Raw genomic sequence first — 19098 nt, 5'->3', positions numbered from 1 at the left:
GCAGCTGTTACATATTTACTTGTTAAACATATAACAGGATATTGTTGTGAGTTTGAGCTTGGGTTGTTTTCCTCATTCTGGTTGATTTGCTTAAAGCATCAGGGTCATTGTTGAGACTCACTGGGAATGGAATAGAGGGCCATAGACTATGGGACCTGATTAATGAAGAGAGGCCTTCATTGAAGGACTGAAGGTTGCCCAAATGAGTGTGGACTCTCAGAGTTGGTGTAGAACTTTTTCGTGTTTGAATTTCTCAAGCAGCATATATACCACTAATGCTGACCAATGAGTAGGAAGTGACGGAGATGACTTTGTGGGCTGTGGGTGTGGGAGTGCAGGTGTGAGACAGGTGTGGGAGAAGGAATGATGTGTCCTTGGAGAGGGCATGTGCATTAAAGGCTGCAGAGCCATGGAATTTCAATAAGAGAGAATGAAGGTTGAGTCCATTACCTGCTGATACTACAGAGTGGTGAATTTACAGGTTAATTCCTGAAAATAGGAATGAGATAGCATACATCACCATCCTTTGGACTTGAAATTCTCCACTGGCTTTGGAAGGCAGAATGGTAAGAGAAATATATTAAGAGGTTGTAGATTCAAATTTTGGAAAAGAAGATGATTAGGAAATATACTGTGCTAAGCAAGACATACTTGTGTTGCATTTGACTTTGTGCTTCTGGGAATGAAGTTGTGTGAGAGAAGTGTGGTTCAATGAATTTTGACCTAGAGGCAGTGAAAAATGATGGCTTAAGCACCCTGAGATTTGGTTCAAATAATTGAAGTTTGATGCCATAATTATTGGGGTCTTAAAATGGGAATTCAAGGGACAACAGAGCATTATATCAAATCCTCACACTCTCATTATGGACACCATCTCTCCCTTGTGTTCATGAAACCCACTGTATTGAAAAGGGGAAGTTTGGCCTGCATGTGAGTCTTAGAGCAGAGGTATTCTCTATATAATTATCTACCCTTGTTGTTGTGGGAAGACACCGTAACAGCAGAAATATAAGGATAGAGGAACTTTGATGCACCAAGTCCTGGGTTCTTTTCTTATGTGGGAAGTTGAGGAAGAATATGGATGTTGGGGAGGATGAACATAAAATTATGTCAGAAAACTTATCATGGACTGAACTGTGTCCATTGTGACAGGATATGAACTTTGAGGAAATGGCCATCACCTTCTCTCAGGAGGAGTGGGAGCTCCTTGATGAGGCTCAGAGATTTCTATACCGCAGGATGATGCTGGAAGTTTTTGAACTTGTATCAACTGTAGGTGAGACCTTTACAATTCTCCTAGTGTCCTGAGGTGATGTCCTCTCTTTCCTTTATTCTCCAAATGTAAGCTTTCTCTCTCCAATACCGAGACTAGGGGCTCTACTATTTTATTCCATTTCCCTGTCAAATGTCAGGTAGCTAAGAAGGCTGAGTTTTTTTGGAAAAACCTGAGCAAAAGACTCCATGAATATCCCTTAAACACCCATAGCATCAAATAGTGCAGGAAGTTTCTGGGAGTCAGGATTGTTCCAAGCACCTTAATGGGACCAGGTGCTTCCTACTCACCTCTATTGTCTTTCAATAAAATTAAGAATATCTGTGTTAAATGAGCTTGTACAATAATAGGTTCAAGGGCAACACTGATGTTTTCAGAAAGTGAACATTAAGGATGATCTAATTATCTAGTTTTGCCACTCACGGGAATATGACGTACAGTTGGTGTGTAGATCCTTCTAGAAACCTGCTCATGATCAACAGACTTTATGTTGCTCTGCCATTGGCAACAGCAGATTTATCTCTTTTTCTTGACATGCTTGACAGCTGATTTATCTTTCAATCTGTGACTTCTGGGTTTATGGCTACATTTACCTTTTTACTCTTTTCCCTTCACCTGCTGTTCTGAACTGCGCTATCTGCAGTATTTTCAAATAATAACCTGGATATTTGTTATGAGATGCACATAAGTGCCTCAGTAGAACTTGACACAAGCTTCTTGTTTTTAAAGTTTTCCTTGGAATAAGATGTAAGCAACATTCTTCACAGCTTGCCCATATCACCTGCAGACAAGTCCTTTGAACACTGTTAGCAGAAAAAAAGAGTAGATGATACAGCATCTGTTTCATGTGCTGCTTGTCATATTTGTTTCATATTTTGTTTAAGATCTTCTGTGTATGGTGATCTTCAGTGGCACAGAGTATCACAGGAGCATTTCTTCAATCCTTCTATCAGATATGTTACTCTCCGAAATTGCATGTAACCAATGTGTTATGAAGGATACACTTTTATAAGGAAACTTCTCCCTGTCACCACAGTCGACACTTATTTCATCACCATTTTTCTGTTTTCAGGTTGTGAGCATAAAACACATGATGCTGAGGCCTGTTCTGAGCAGAGTGAATGTGTGCAAGGGGAGTCACAGGAGAGTGCTTCTAAGACAGCTTCAGCAACCCAGGGGACCCTTCTCTGTGGGAGGTGTTTTTCTGTATTAAAAGATAGTCTGCACCTAACTGAGTCACAAGCAGCAGAATTTGAACAGAAAGCATTCTTCAGTGATGCATGTGTGAGAGACTTCTCTTTCAGTGACAACCCTCACCAGCAACACCGACATGCCAGTAGAGAGAAGCCATGGAAGGAAGCTGTGGACCAGGCCTCATTTGTGACCAGGTGCAGTTTCTATTTATTAGGGCTGTCTTCAACCAGTATGGAGGTTGGGAAAGGCTTCCCAGACATCTTAGAGCTTCTTCAGGCCCAGGACACTATCAACACCGAGGAGCCACACAATTGTGAGATTTCAGAGGAATTTCCTGAAATAAAAAGGCATCACCAATGGGATGATGGTGAAAAAGCTGCCTGCCACAAACAGATCCTTGTTCAACATCAGGGTGTCTGCTCTGGAGGAGTGCATTATGAGTGTAATACAAGTGGGAAAGTTTTCACATCTATCTCAAATCTCAATAGACATAATAGAGTTCACACCAGAGAAAAGTCCTATGAGTGTACTGATTGTGGGAAGCTGTTCCATCACAGGTCTTCCCTCACTATACACCACCGAGTTCACACAGGAAAAAAACCTTACCAGTGCACTGAATGTGGAAAATCGTTTAGTCAGAAATGTAACTTCTTACGCCACAAGACAGTTCACACTGGCGAAAAGCCATATCAATGTAGTGATTGTGGGAAGTACTTCAGTCAAAGGTCTAAACTCATGGAACACCTCAGAACTCACACTGGTGAGAGGCCATATGTGTGTAGTGATTGTGGGAAGTCATTCAGGCACATGTTCACTCTCACAGAGCACCAGAGAGTTCACACTGGAGAAAAACCTTATGAGTGTAGTGATTGTGGGAAGTCATTCAGAAAGATATGCACTCTCAGAGAACACCAGAGAGTTCACACTGGAGAAAAGCCATATGAGTGTGGTGAATGTGGGAAATCATTTAGGCGAAAATCTCATTATACAAAGCATCTCCGAATTCACACTGGGGAAAAGCCATATGAGTGTGGTGAATGTGGGAAATCATTTATGAGAAAATCATATTACACAAATCATCACAGAATTCACACTGGGGAGAAGCCATATGTGTGTAGTGATTGTGGGAAGTGCTTCAGTCAAAGGTCTAACCTCCAAAAACACCAGAGAGTTCACACTGGAGAAAAGCCTTATTTGTGTAGTGAATGTGGAAAATCATTCAAGCAGATCTCCACTCTCAGAGAACATCAGAAAATTCACACTGGAGAAAAGCCTTATGAGTGTAGTGAATGTGGGAAATCATTTCGGCAAAAATGTACTTTCACAAAACATCAGAGAATTCACACTTATTGAGAAAAGCCATATGAGTGTTTTAAATGTAGGAAGTCATTTAGGCAAAAATCTGCTTTCACAAGGCATCACAGAATTCACACTGGAGAACACCATATGAGTGTAGTAATTCAGAAAAGTAAATCAGCCACATCTGCACTCTCAGGGAGCACAACTGAAGTCAATTTATATGATGTACTTAGACTCTTAATTTCATCGTTAATATTCAGAGTCACTCTTATTTACGTCTAAGCATTCATTAATCCATTAAGTTACATGTAGGTTTGTAGAATTTGAATATTTCCTGGTGTAAATACTTTCATTATGGTTCTCTTTAAACTGTTAAATTATTGCATTGAACACAGACCTGCTTAGATATTTCAGTAGCACAGCATTGTACTGTATTTCATAATCATGGGAGACACTACAGTTACATTAGATGGAAAATGCATCTTGTGGATATGTCAAAATAATTTCAGGTCATGTGGCTTGTTTGGTCTTTGAGGACAATCTGATGTCCTCCATCACTATTTCCTATAGCTAGAGTCACTTGCAGAAAAAATAATCTCAAGGGTTTGTGTATTCCCTTGTCCCCTCCAGGGAAGTCACTTCAAGTTGTTGCTCAACAGGCAAGGACTCAAAGCTAGAGGATGGATAATCTTGTAATCAGCCCAGGATGTGTCTTTTGTAATCAGTAAGCATTGCTGTTGATTCCAATGGCAATATTCTTCACTGCTTGCCAACATTTGCTGCCACTGAGGCAAGGTTGGTCTTCCCAGGAAATGAGAACTGACATGCAACAGGGAGCACCTTTCTAATGGGTCCTATTTGGTCAGCTCTGACCTAGAGGGAAAGCTCAGAAACTGTCAGATGTGACATAAACACATCTCTAACTCATACACAGGGTGGCGCTAAAATAGGCTCACTGTTGGAAGGTCAGATTATATTTTAAAAAATATTTTAGAAAATAATTTCATTCATTTTGGGGTTGGGACAGAGAAATAGTTTGAAAGAGATAAACATAGATCTGGTCTCTCCTTCACCCCCACTACTGGGGATACATTGGTGGATGTGCAGTTACCTGGAATCAAACCAGAGACCTTTCTTTAAAGGGATGACTCCCAACTAACTGAGGACACTGGCTGGACCATACTGTGTTCCTGTATTATTATTATTAATGATTAAATTATTTTTCATACCAACTCTAAACCTTCTTTTGCCACATCCTGCATGTTCCTATTGCCCTGTTGGAAATTTTCTTTCTGCCTTTCTTGGCCGTCCATGCAATCATGGATTTTTCCATTCTTTACGTTACAATAGTTCATACTGTTCATAATTTGATTGGTACTATTTGATGTGTACTTTTTAAGAAATTCTGATTTCCTCCAAGCTACACAGTCATGTTGAGATTCAATACAAATGCTTATGTGAAGTGTGATTCTTTTTTAATTCCTGAGTAATACTGGATTCTGTGAATAACCCCTTTATCTGTTGATCTCCATTGTTGTAATTTCTAGATTTCGGGTATTATAAGTAAATCTTTTGGAAATATTTTCATTCAATTCTGTATATAGACATATGTTTTACTAATCAAACTGTTGTGTAGGTGAATGTTTTACATTTAAGATATATGGAACTGTGAGCCAAAAATGGTCATTTCCTTTGCCTTCCCCCTAACTCGTATTATACAAAATTGCAATATTTCTGCTACCCTGCAAGGACATACAATGGTTAACCTTTTCAAATAGTAAGCCTGGACATGCACATAATGTTAACATGCTTTTGCTTTAATTCCATCTACTGAAAATTTTTTTATGGTGAACATTTGGTTTTATCAGCCTAATTTAAATGTCTGCTGAGAATGTTTTGCAAATTGTTTAAATAAATGTATTATTTTACCCAAAGGAGGACTGTGCAGGATCTAAGACATATGCTTAAATATCCCTAATTCCTCACTGACTCAAGTGAGTCTTTGCCATATGGAACCATAGGTTTTGTATCCTGAAAGGAAAACTATTTCATTCGGTTTTAATGATGTGCACAACTGATGTCAACTTATACAATATACTGACACATTTCATCTGCATTGTTAACATTCGGAGCCACTCTTATTTAAGTCTAAGCATTCATTAATACATTAAGTGGCGTGTACGTTTGTAGTATTTGTCAATTTCCTGGTGTAAATACTCTCATTACGGTTCATTTTAAACTGTCAAAATGATTGCATTGAACATGGACCTGATTAGATATTTCAGTAGCACATCGTTGTATTCATGGCACTGCAGGCAATATTTGGTGGCCATTATTCTGCCTATCACAGTTTGAATCGGGAAGAGTAAATTGAGAAGGGACAACCACAACAAACATTTAGGTCTGGAAGGAGGATGAATGTGTTCTGTGCCTTGGCAGCCTGGGGACATTGCCCCTGTAGTAAGCCCTAAGCCAGGAGAGAGAAAAGCAAATAGCCACCATGGGTTACCTCAGAAAACCCCCAATGGTGCCTGTGTTAATTAACTCTGTATCCTTCAAAGTGGGAGCAAAGCTGGGGCCAAAAACAAGAGGATTGTCCTCAACTCGGTGTTGTTGAGTCAAATCAATTTTAACACTAATCTTTCTTTTATTAATTTTTCAGAGAGAGGGGGAGATGGAGAAACATCAGTAACGAGAGAGAATCATTGCCCAGTTGTTTCCCGCATGCCCCCTACAGGGATGGAGCTCCCCAAACTAGAATTGTGCCCTGACCTGGAATCAAACCAGAGATACCTTGGCTCATGGGTTCATGCCCAACCACTGATCCATGCCATGTGCGCAAACTATGTTTTTTATTGTTGGCTCTATTACACATAGACCCAATTTCCCCCATCCTCATCTTCCTTTGCCTCCCTCTACCCTTCCCCCACCATTTCTAGGCACTCAGCACATAATTGGCTATTTGCATGGACTATGAATGTATGTACATACTTTAAAAATATATTTTCATTGATTTTAGAGAAAGGAAGGGAGAGGAGAAATACATATATTAATGATGAGAGAGAATCACTGATTAGCTGCCTGCTGTGTATCCCCATCCTCACCCAACTGAGAATTGAACCTACAAACCATGTATGTTCCCTGACCAGGAATAGAACCATAACCTCAGGGATCATGGTTTAGTGCTCAACCATTGAGATACACCAGGTGGGCTACATTATTTAAGATTAAAAAAATGCATTTAAAAAAATACATATTTCATTAATATTTTTCAGAGTGGAAGGGAGAGGGATATAGAGTTAGGAGCATCATTCAGCCACCTCCTGCATGCTCCTTATTGGGTAGGTGTCCACAACCAAAGTACATGTCCTTGATCAGAATCGAACCAGAAACCCTTGAGTCCCAAGGCCAATGCTCTATCCACTGAGCCAAACTGATTAGGGATAAAACAAAATACACAATATATTTATCGCTGAGAGTAATAGATGTCTCCCATTTTCGCCTGTGCATATATTCTTTGGCGTAATCTCACCCAGTTCTCCCCACACCCCTACCCTGGGAGATCTTCTAGTCTGTTCCACTGAACCAGGCTTCTGGCCCCATCTTTTCCTTCCAAAGGCCACTTGCTGAACCCCATCACCTTTATTCCCCAAAGTAATGGGCTGGGATGCTAGCTCTCTTTGGTGTTTGAGAAAACTACATTACCCAGAAAGCAACGCGACCACGTAGGTGGCGCTAAAGGGCCCTTTTGTGTCTGTGCATCCAGTTAGGGCGGGACTTCTGCCTTCCTCCTCCTGGCGGACATTTTGAACTCCAGGTTCTTCAGGGACTCCCATGCTTCAGCTCTCTGGTCGTGAGAAGGAGGAGCCTGAGGAGGTGGAGGAGGCCTAGGACCCATGGGCGCGTCTGAGGCTCCGGGATCCCCCACAGCCCGAGGAGATCGGCGTCTCCGCGCCCCTCGGCTCCTCTCCGCTCCCAGCGTCCCCGCAGCCTGACCCCCCGGGGCCGGCCTGCGGAGCGGCCTCCCGGTCCCGCCGCCCTGGGCCCCGCGCTCAGGATGGTGAGTCCCTCCTAGGGGAGCGGGGGTGACAGGGAGGAGGGTGGAGGGTGGCAGAGCCATCCTGTGAGGAGGCGGTGGTGGGACTGAGCGGGGAGGATGGGGACACCGGCTCTATTTTGGGTGTAAAGTAAGGTGCCCAGATTTTAACGTTGGTAAAGCGGGACACCACTGGGGGAGAGGGGAAGAGGGGGAGTTGATTAAAATTTGGTCTCTATGGAGCAACGAAAATTTTCATAAAATGCAAAAATAGTATTGTAATATATATTTTTTAAATTTCAACGTAAGTACAATTTATAAATGAATAAAAGTTATGTATAGTATTCTTTTATTCTTTGGCATATTTCTCATTTGAGTGAATTCCAACAACTGATCAACAATGCGACTTTGATAAGCAGATCTCGATAATCAGTTCCCAACAATTATTTGTTATTATTTAAGTTTAACATTATAAAATGAGCAAAATAAGATAAAACTCATATCCTGGCTAAATAGCCACCTGGCCACCAAAAAGCGTCTATTCCCTTCCCGTTCTCCCGTCGTTCCCTAGCTTCTCGTGCATTCTTTCAAAACATCGGGTCTTTTTAAAAAACGACGCTGGGATTCGGGACCAATTGTTAAAAATTGGGACATCTGGTCACCTTACTGTAAAGGCAACAAAGATGAGGTGTGGTTTTGCATGAGGAGTTTTACTTCAATCTCAAATGCTGGGGCCATCAGTGGTGGGAAGGGGGGATGGATATTGGGGAAACCTGTTTGGATCAGTGGATAGGGCATAGGTCTGCGGACTGAAAGGTCCCAGGTTCCATTCCAGTCAAGGGCATGTACCTTGGTTGCAGGCACAGCCCCAGTGGTGGGCGTGCAGGAAGCAGCTGGTTGATATTTCTTTCTCATCAACGTTTCTAACTCTATCCCTCTCAATTCCTCTGTGTAAAATCATTAAGATATATTTTTTAAAAAAGGGGGACATTTTCTGAGTTCAAAGTAGGGTTCAAACTTTTCCTACCATTGCTCAGAGGAAGAACAAACTAGAAGACAGAGGAGAGCTGTTGTGGACAGGGAGGGGCAGTCCTGTAAATGATGAGGGAACTGGAAGAGTGAGCACTGAGGACTGAGCACCGAGATCATACAGGCACCTGGAGGGCACTGAGCAGCCTGAGACTGTGGATCCTGGTGATGGTTTCCAGGCTCTCAACAGGAGACTGGGTGGTAGAGCTTATTTCAGGGCCTCCCAGTCTTGTGGCCTCTGAGATAGTTGTGTTGTGGGAAATGTCCAGCCACTGTTCTAGGTCTTTGACCTGGGGACCCTGATGAGACATCAATCCCAGAATTCTAAGTTCCAGGGCTAGGGTCACGTGACTGGTCCCCGTTTTGGGCAACCAGTGTGATGGGATGTGAGAAGTTTTTCCAGTCATGGGTTCCTATATGGGTAAAGGCTTGGAGTGAATTCTGAGCTCATCCAGGACCCCTAAGGTGCTTCCTCTTTTTTTTAATCCTTTTAATGAGGAACTGGAACTAATGGGACAAGAGTCAGGTCTTGAGTAGCTTTCTGACAATGGGGAAGTCTGTTCTGTAGTTGATGGGAGGTTTGGAGAAATGGAGGCAGGGTATCTGACCCAGGTGTTATTAGACTCCCTGAGGCTGCTGCATGTTGAACCATATAGATGGGATGGAGGCAGTAGAAAGACTAAGATGGATGCTGCTGTGATCGTCTTGATTAGTGTTATAGTAATTCACCCTGAGGGTGGCTGTGGAGGCAAAATAAGCTTTGGAATCTGGATTGGTGTTTTAGTTGTGGCCACCAGGATTTTCTAATTTGGAGGTTAAGAGAGAGGTAAGAGTCAAAGATGAAGTGAAAGATTGCATTTTGCAACTGGAGGTATGGAAGGGCTATCAGCTGAGATGCAGATATTCATAGTAGAAATGGGGGATTCCAAAACTTTTATATTCTACCTGTTAGGTTTGTGATATTTCAGGGAGCAGATCATGAGTGACTGGAACTCTGAGGCACAGTTCAGGATGAAAACTTCTGTAAAATGTAGGCAGAGTGTAGGGACTAGGGAAGTATTGTGGATCATCTTATTTTCATCCCCTTTTTAATTGGAAACTGAAGAGCAAACGAGATGAGACTGCAGCTGTTACATATTCATTTATTAAACATATAGCAGGATATTGTTGTGAGTTTGAGCCTTGGTTATTTTCCTCATTCTGGTTGATTTGCTTAGCCTTAGGGCATGAGTGGTCATTGGTGAGACTCACTGGCCATTGGGTAGAGGGCCATAGACTATTGAGCCTGAGTGATGAAAGCTGTCACTTGTAAAGGCAGATCCGGTGCAGTGCTAGTGTAGGTGGCATCTGGATATGAGACCTGATGAGTTTCTCAATAGCTGAGGTTGCAAGAAAACACAATCTGAGAGAAAGGCCTTCATTGTGGGACTGGAGGTTACCTCAATTAGTGTGTACTTTAAGAGTTGGTGTAGAACTTATTCCTATTTGAATTCATGAAGCAGTATTTATACCGCAAATGCTGACCAATGAGTAGGAAGTGAAGGAGATGACTTTGGGGGCTATGGGTGGTAGTGCAGGTGTGAGACAGGTGTGGGAGAAAGAAAGCTGTTCCCTTGGAGAGGGCATGTGCCTTAAAGGCTGCAGAGCCATGGCATTTCAGTAAGAGGGAATGAAGGTTGAGTCCATTACCTGCTGATACTACAGAGTGGTGAATTTTCAGGTAAATTCCTGAAAAGAGAATGCATTGTGGTGCTACATCCCTAGTTGAAAGCTTAAGTGAAATACGTGTGCTCACCAGCCTCTTGTTGTTGAGGGCTGTTACAGTGATCAATAGGAATGAGATAGCATACATCACCATCCTTTGAGCTTGAAAAACTCCACTGGCTTTGGAAGGCAGAATGGTACGAGAAATATATTAAAGAGGTGGAGGATTAAAATTTTGGAAAAGAAATTGATTAGGAAATAAACTGCTCATCACGGCATCCTTGTGTTACATTTGACTTTGTGCCTCTGGGAATGAAGCGTTGTGAGAGAAGTGTGGTCCAATGAATTATGACCAAGATGCAGTGTAAAATAATGGCTTCAGTATCCTGGTATTGGGTACAAGTAATTAAATTGAGATACAATAATTATTGGGACCTTACAATGGGAATTCACAACAGAGCATTGCCTGATAAGCATCATGTCAAATCCTCACATTCTCATTATGGACACCATCTCTCCCTACCCTGTGTTCATAACACCAATTTATTGAAAATGGGCAGTGTGGCCTGCATGTGAGTCTTCCAGCACAGGTATCATATATATGGTCACATACCCTTATTGGTGAAGGAAGATACAGTATCAGTAGAAATATAAGGAGAGAGGGACTTTGAAGGCACCAAGACCTCGGTCCTTTTCTTATGTGGGGAGTTGAGGGAGCAGATGGATACGGCTGTTGGGGAGGATGAACATAAAATCATAGCAGAGAAACTGAACATGGACTGAACTGTGTCCATTGTGACAGGATATGAACTTTGAGGACGTGGCCATCACCTTCTCTCAGGAGGAGTGGGAGCTACTTGATGAGGCTCAGAGATTTCTATACCGCAAGATGATGCTGGAAGTTTTTGAACTTGTATCATCTGTAGGTAAGACCTTCACAATACTCCTATTGTCCTGAGGTGATGTCCTATCTTTCCTTTATTCTCCAAATGTAAGCTTTCTCTCTCCCAGACCTAGACCATGGGCTCTCCTATTTTATTCCATTTTCCTGTCAAATGTCATGTAGCTAAGAGGGCTGAGTCATTTGGAAAGACCTGAGCAAAGGACTCCATGAATATCCTTCACAACCATAGCATCAAATAGTGCAGGAAGTGTCTGGCAGTCAGGATTGTTCCAAACACCTTAATGGGCCTAGCCTTGCATTTCTTTCTGGTAGGTGTATATGTCCACATCTATGGCTTCCAATTCTGCACCATTCTTTCAGCTAAAGTCTCTTTGTGATTGATTATGCCATGTTATGATCTTCACTTGCATGAACCATGGGTAGTTCTTGAAAGACCTCCTTCCATTGTTTGTAATATTCTGTTCCCTGAATATTATTGCATGCTCTAGGCAGGCGCTGTCTATTCACGTTTATTGTCTTGCAATAAAACTCAGAAATCTGTGTTATATGAATTTGTACAACAGAAGGTACAAGGGCAACACTGGTGTTTTTACAGGGCAGGGGTCTTCAAACTACGGCCCGCGGGCCACATGCGGCCCGCAGAGGAGTCTGATCCGGCTCGCCAGGTTTTTTGGGCAGTGAGCTCAGCCGAGGTGTTACAGTAGGAATTAGTAGTTCATATAGTCCGGCCCTCCAGCTCTCTGAGGGACCGTGATCTGGCCCCCACTTTAAAAAGTTTGAGGACCCCTGTCACAGGGTGAACATACGGGATGATCTAAAGGCTGCCTCTTGAGTTGCAACTCATGGAAACTATGACAAAAAGGTGGTGTTGTGATCATTCCAGAAACCTGCTCATGTTCAACAGAGTTTAGGTTGCTGTGCCACTGGAAACAGCTGATTTGTCCCTTTTCCTTGACATGCTTGACATTTCTCTGATTTATCTTTTAGTCTGTGACTTCCCGGTTTCTGGCTACCTTCAACGTTTTACCCTTTTCCCATCATCTGCTCTTCTGACCTGCTCTATCTGCAGTATTTTCTAATAATTACGCACATATATTTATGAGATGTACACAGGTGTCTCACTAAACCGTGACAGAAGCTTCTATTTTCTTAAATTTTACTTGGAATAAGAGGTAAGCAACATACTCCACAGCTTGCCCACGTCACCAGCAGACAAGTCCTGTTGAACGCTATTAGCAGAAGAATGAGCAGATGATCCAGCTTCTGTTTCATGTCCTGCTTGCCATGTTTGTTTCATATTTTGTTTGAGATCTCCTGTGTATGGTGATCTTCAGTGACACAGAGCATCACAGTATCATCTTATCAATCCTTAGTAGAGATATGTTACTATCAAACAAATGCATTTAAACAATGTGTTATGTGTGACAGTTTTATAAAGAAACTGCTCCCTGTCACCACAGTCGACATTTATTTCATCACCATTTTCCTGTTTTCAGGTTGTGGACATAAAACACATGAAGCTGAGGCCTGTTCTGAGCAGAGTGAATCTGTGCAAGGGGAGTCACAGGATAGTGCTTCTAAGACAGCTTCAGTAACTCAGAGGACCTCTCTCTGTGGGAGGTGTTTCTCTGTGTTAAAAGATAGTCTGCACCTGACTGAGTCACAAGCAGCAGAATTTGAACAGAAAGCATTCTTCAGTGATGCATGTGTGAGAGACTTCTGTTTCAGTGCAAACCCTCACCAGCCAGACAGAGATGCCTTTGGAGAGAAGCCCTGGAAGGAAACTGTGGACCGGGTCTCCTTTGTGACCAGGTGCAGCTTCTGTTTATCAGGGATGTCTTCAACGAGTATGGAGGTTGGGGAAAACTTCCCAGACATCTCAGAGCTTCTTCAGGCCGAGGCCACTGTAAACACTGAGGAGCCACACAATCGTGAGATTTCAGAGGAATTTCCTGAAAGAAAAAGGCGTCATCCATGGGATGAATGTGAAAAAGCTGCCTGCCACAAACAGAACCTTGTTCAACACCAGAATGTCTGTTCTGGAGTAGTGCATTATGAGTGTAATACATGTGGGACAGTGATCAGATCTATCTCAAATCTCAATATACATAAGAGAGTTCACACTGGAGGAAAGTCTTATGAGTGTACTGATTGTGGGAAGCTTACCCTCACTATACACCACAGAGTTCACACAGGAGAAAAACCTTACCAGTGCAGTGAATGTGGAAAATCATTTAGTAACAGTTCCCTCCTCTTACTCCACAGGAGAGTTCACACTGGGGAAAAGCCTTATCAATGTAGTGATTGGTGGAAGTGCTTCAGTCAAAGGTCTAACCTCATTAAACACCTCAAAATTCACACTGGTGTGAGACCATATGTGTGTAGTGATTGTGGGAAGTCATTCGGGCACATGTTCTCTCTCACACAGCACCATAGAGTTCACACTGGAGAAAAGCCTTATGAGTGTAGTGATTGTGGAAAGTCATTCAGGCAGCTCCGCAATCTCAGAGAACATCAGAAAGTTCACACTGGAGAAAAGCCATATGAGTGTAGTGATTGTGGGAAGTCTTTCAGGCATACGCTCACTCTCACAAGGCACCAGAGACTTCACACAGGAGAAAAGCCATATGAGTGTAGTGATTGTGGGAAGTCTTTCAGGCATATGCTCACTCTCACAAGGCACCAGAGACTTCACTCTGGAGAAAAGCCTTATGAGTGTAGTGAATGTGGGAAATCATTTAGGAAAAAATGTACTTTCACTAAACATCAGAGAATTCACACTTATTGTGAAAAGCCATATGAGTGTTTTAAATGTGGGAAATCATTTAGGCAAAATCTGCTTTCACAAGGCATCACAGAATTTACACTGGAGAACAACCGTATGAGTGTAGCAATTAAGAAAAGTAAATCAGCCACATCTGCACTCTCAGGGAGAACAACTGAAGTCAACTTTTATGATGTACTTACACTCTTAATTTCATCGTTAATATTCAGAGCCACTCTTTTTTAAGTCTAAGCATTCATTAATTTATTAAGTGATATGTAGGTTTAAGTATTAGACAATTTCCTGGTGTAAATACTCTCGTTATTGTTCTTTTTAAACTGTCAAATGATTGCATTGGATACGGACCTGATTAGATATTTTAGTAACACTGTAGAAGTTCAGATTATATTTTAAAAAATATTTTAGAAAATGATTTTTTTCTTCTTTCAAGTGGGAGAGAAAAAGAGGCTGGAAGAAAGAGATAAACATAGATTTGCTGTCTCCCTTGCCCCCTACTGGGGATACATTGGGGGATGTGCACTGACCTGGAATCAAACTAGAGAACTTTCTCTGAAAGGGATGACACCTCACCAACTGAGGACACTGGTTGGACCACACTTTGTTCCTTTATTATTATTAATGATCATATTACTTTCCATACCAACAACTCTAAACCTTCTTTTGCCACATCTTGTATTTTCCTACTGCCCTGTTGTAATCCCTCTTTCTGCCTTTCTTGGCCCTTCATGCACTCATGGATTTTTTTATTCTTTACACCACAATAGTTCATACTGTGTATAATTTTATTGGCGCTCTTTGATGTGTACTTTTTATCAAATGCTGGTTTCCTCCATGCTACACAGTCATTTCGAGATTCCATACAAATGCTTATGTGAAGAGTAATTTTTTTAAAAATTGCTGAGTAATATTGGATTCTGTGAATAACATTATGTTTGTAATTTCTAGATTTCGGGTATTATAAGTAAATGTTTTGGGAATATTTTCATTCAATTTTCTATATAGACATATGTTTTATTAATCAAACAGTTGTGTAGGTGAATGTTTTATATTTAAGACACAAGGAACTGTGAGCCAAAATGTTCATTCTCTTTGCCTTCCCCCGAACCCATTTTATATAAAATTCCAATATTTCTGCTACCCTGCAAGGCTATACAATGGTTAACCTTTTGAAATAGTAACCCTGGACATGCATATAATGTTAACTTGCTTTTGTTTTAATTCAATCTACTGAATACTTGTTTATGTTGAACATTTGTTTTTATCTGCTTTGTTTAAATGTCTGCTGAGAATCTTTTGCAAATTGTTAAATAAATGTATTATTTTTCCCAAAGTAGGACTGTGTAGCATGTAAGACATATTCTTAGGTATCCCTAATTCATCAGTGACTCAAGTGACCCTATACCATATGGAATCATAGGTTTTGCATTCTGAAAGGAAATTTGTTTCATTCACTTTCAATGCTGTGCACCACTGAAGTCAACTTAATAGATATACTTACCTATTTAATATGCATTGTTAACATTCAGAGCCACTCTTATTTAAGTATGAGCATTCATTACTACATTATGTGGCATGTAGGTTTGTAGTATTTGTCAATTTCTGGTGTAAACACTCTCATTACGGTTCATTGTAAATTGTGAAAATGAGTGCATTGAACTCGGACCTGATTACATATTTCTGAAGCACATTGTTGTATTTTATTTCCCACAAACGGATACAGCAGCAACAAACATGATTCAGAACATTCTGAGTAACATAGTAAAATTATTGGGAAATATCAAGCTTTAAATTGGGTTCAGTTCCGGCAAAAGCACATGCCCGGGTTGTGGGCACAAACCCCAGCAAGGGGCTTGCAGGAGGCAGCAGTTGAATGATTCTTTTCATTGATATTTATATCTCTCACCCCTTTCTTTCTCTATGAAAGTATATGTGTGTGTGTGTGTGTGTGTGTGTGTGTGTGTGTGTATTTTTTTCAGAGAGTAATTTTTTGAAGAGAGTAAATTAGTATGACTCAGAATTTGTGGGGTCCCAAACCATGCATGCTGTGAAAGGCACATAAGAATGACAGAAAATCACACTTTATACCAAATTGGGTTATTTTGCATTGCTGACCAAGGCCTTGAAAAAGTCCCCTTGACTTTGTGGTTCTAATTTGCAGTCTGGTTACTCTCTTATTGGTGAGTTTAATGGTCTCCCAGAATAGGAGTCCTTTGTTGGGCATATGTGAACACTATGAATTATATTCTCTGCTCACGGTAATGTTTAGGGGGACTCCCCCCCATATTATAAACGATCTGTGTGCCATTAAGTATGAAATTTCATATGCTGCCAAGACTGGTTTGGCTCAGTGTGTAGAGCGCTGCCCTGCGAACTGAACGGTCCCAGGTTCGATTCTGGTCAAGAGCATGTACCTTGGTTGTGGGCACATCCTCAGTAGGGTGTGTGCAAGAGCCAGCTCATCAATGTTTCTCTCTCATTGATGTTTCTGACTCTCTATCCCTCTCTCTTCCTCTCTGTAAAAAGAAATTTCATATGCTGGTGTCATTTGCTGTACGACTCTGAGGTTTAAATGGAACCACCATTAACATAGAAACACTGTATTCATAGAGAGTATGAAAGACTGCTTTAAATTGGAGGGGAAAATTCCCTCTTCTAAACATTTTTTTCCAAATGGTCAAAGGTCTGTGCCTTGTGTGATGTTTGCTTATAGACATTTTCAGGGCCTCCATAACTGTTTTTCCATGGCTGAAGTCATTGTCAGAGAAGATAAACACTAATTTTTTTAGTCCACTGTCCTATCTAGGGTAGTTATCTCAATGTTTCCTCAACTGGAAAGACCTCAGAGCTGAGGAATAATAATTCTATAATCAGTCCTAGGTTGTATTTTTTTGTGATCTCTCAACATTACTTCGGATTCCGATGATAATCATCTTCACTGATTGCCAATATTTGCTTCCCCTGAGGCAAGGCTTGTCCTCCGCGGAACTTCGTAGAGAGATGCTATGGCCCAAATAGGATTGGGATTATAATTTTCTAACAAGATAGAGATATCCACCAAAACCAGTTTTGATCAGTGGTAGAGCGTCTGTCTGCGGACTGAAAGGTCCCAGGTTCGATTCCAGTCAGGGGCATGTACGTTGGTTGTGGGCACATCCCCGGTAGGGTGTGTGCAAGAGGCAGCTGGTCGGTGTTTCTCTCTCATCGACGTTTCTAGCTCTCTATCTCTCTCCATTCATCCCTGTAAAAAAAGTAAATATAAAAATATAAAAAATAGAGATATCCACATCTTTGTTGCAAATGCTCCTTAAGGCTTTATTAAGTACTAGAAGCCCACTGCATGAAAAGTCATGCATTAGAGGTTGGGATCCCTCATCCCAGCCTGTACCCATTCACACTCCAGGAGCCCTCAGGGGCTTGAGGCGATCTGTGATCAAGGAAAGATGATGTCCCATCACACCTCTGCTGCTGCCAGTACCAACAGTGGAAGCCTTGGCCAGCCCTGGTTACCTGAGCCTCTGGCAGACTTGAGGGGCTAGACAGTCACCATCTGAGGTTTAGGCACCTTAGCCAGAAACTTGGCAACAAGGGGACTGAGGAGATAAGGGTATTCCAGAGGTAGGTATATGCCTTACCCATGGGATATATCAGCTAAAAGTAATAGAGGAAGGTACCTCGGTTTCTCTGAGCATCACTCCTGGACCTGCCATCTCTCCTCGTCTACTGAGTGTGCATAGTCTCCCCGTAACACCAGGACCCGAAGGCAGAATGGGCTCAGTGCTCTCTCCAGTGGGGATGGGGAAAATATGAAGGGACCACATTTAGCACAGATTCCTCCACATAATGAACGGAAACCACAGGATCACCATGGGTGTGAATGTCAGCGTTTTTCCAATAAGCCCCACCTGATGGAGCACTCACCTGGGCAATGCAAATGAGAAGGAGGCTAAGAGGCAGGGTAGTGACTGCTGTGAATATAAGAGAACATGAACGCTGGAATGCTTGCAGTCCAGTAACCTTCCCAGTCACCTCTCTTAATATGTGGACTTCACACCTACCACAGTGTGGGACCCAGGCAGCAGGAAGTTACCCAGGGTCACACTCAGAAGTGGGTTCTGATTTTTCTCCGATGACATCTGACCAAACACTTTTTTTTTTTTTTTTTTTTTTTTGAAGTTCACTCCTATAAATGGGTTTGGGGAAGCTCAGGGACAAAGTCTTGGTGGATGAGGAGAAAGGCAACCAACCATCCAAAAGGACTTTCACAGCCATTGTCTGCCAGTCCTTACTCCTCTCCTTTGCCCCTGGGCAGCCCCAAAAGAAGCTGGCACCACGTGGTCGCCTTTGGACTGGGGCCCATCAAGGAGGTCAGGCTCTACTACTGACTGTGATGTTGGTTGCAGCCAGTGATAGGCTTTGACCAATGGAATGTGGGAGTTGAGCCTGTCACTTTAACAGAAGAGACTGGAAGAAAAGAGATAGGCCGCCCTCTCTGTCCATCTCTAATAACACTCAGCAGGAACCTACATGTTGGCTGCTCCTTTATCCTGATTCCAGCAGAACCAGGGTGCTCCTGTGCTATGAACAAGAAAGATACCTTCTTTACTCTAAGCCACTGAAGCTTTGGGGTTGCCCACTATCCACAATAACATCTAACCTGGCTTATAACAATGTATCTCCGATTCTTCCCTCTAGGAGGCAGCACAACCTAAAATGAGAAGCCCGGGCAAAGTGGTTAGAGACACATGGGTTTGACTTCCAGCCCTGCCTTTATTAACTCTACAAACAAGCAGTTAATTTGGAGGCTCTTAGCCTGGATTGCTCCCCATAAAATAGATTGTGAAACCATCTCAGATTGCAAAGAGGATTAAATGAAA

The sequence above is a fragment of the Pipistrellus hanaki genome (assembly GCF_964339955.1).
Source record: "Pipistrellus hanaki genome assembly, chromosome: 21".
Classification (NCBI taxonomy): Eukaryota; Metazoa; Chordata; class Mammalia; order Chiroptera; family Vespertilionidae; genus Pipistrellus; species Pipistrellus hanaki.
Note: the sequence above shows the minus strand (reverse complement) of the source record.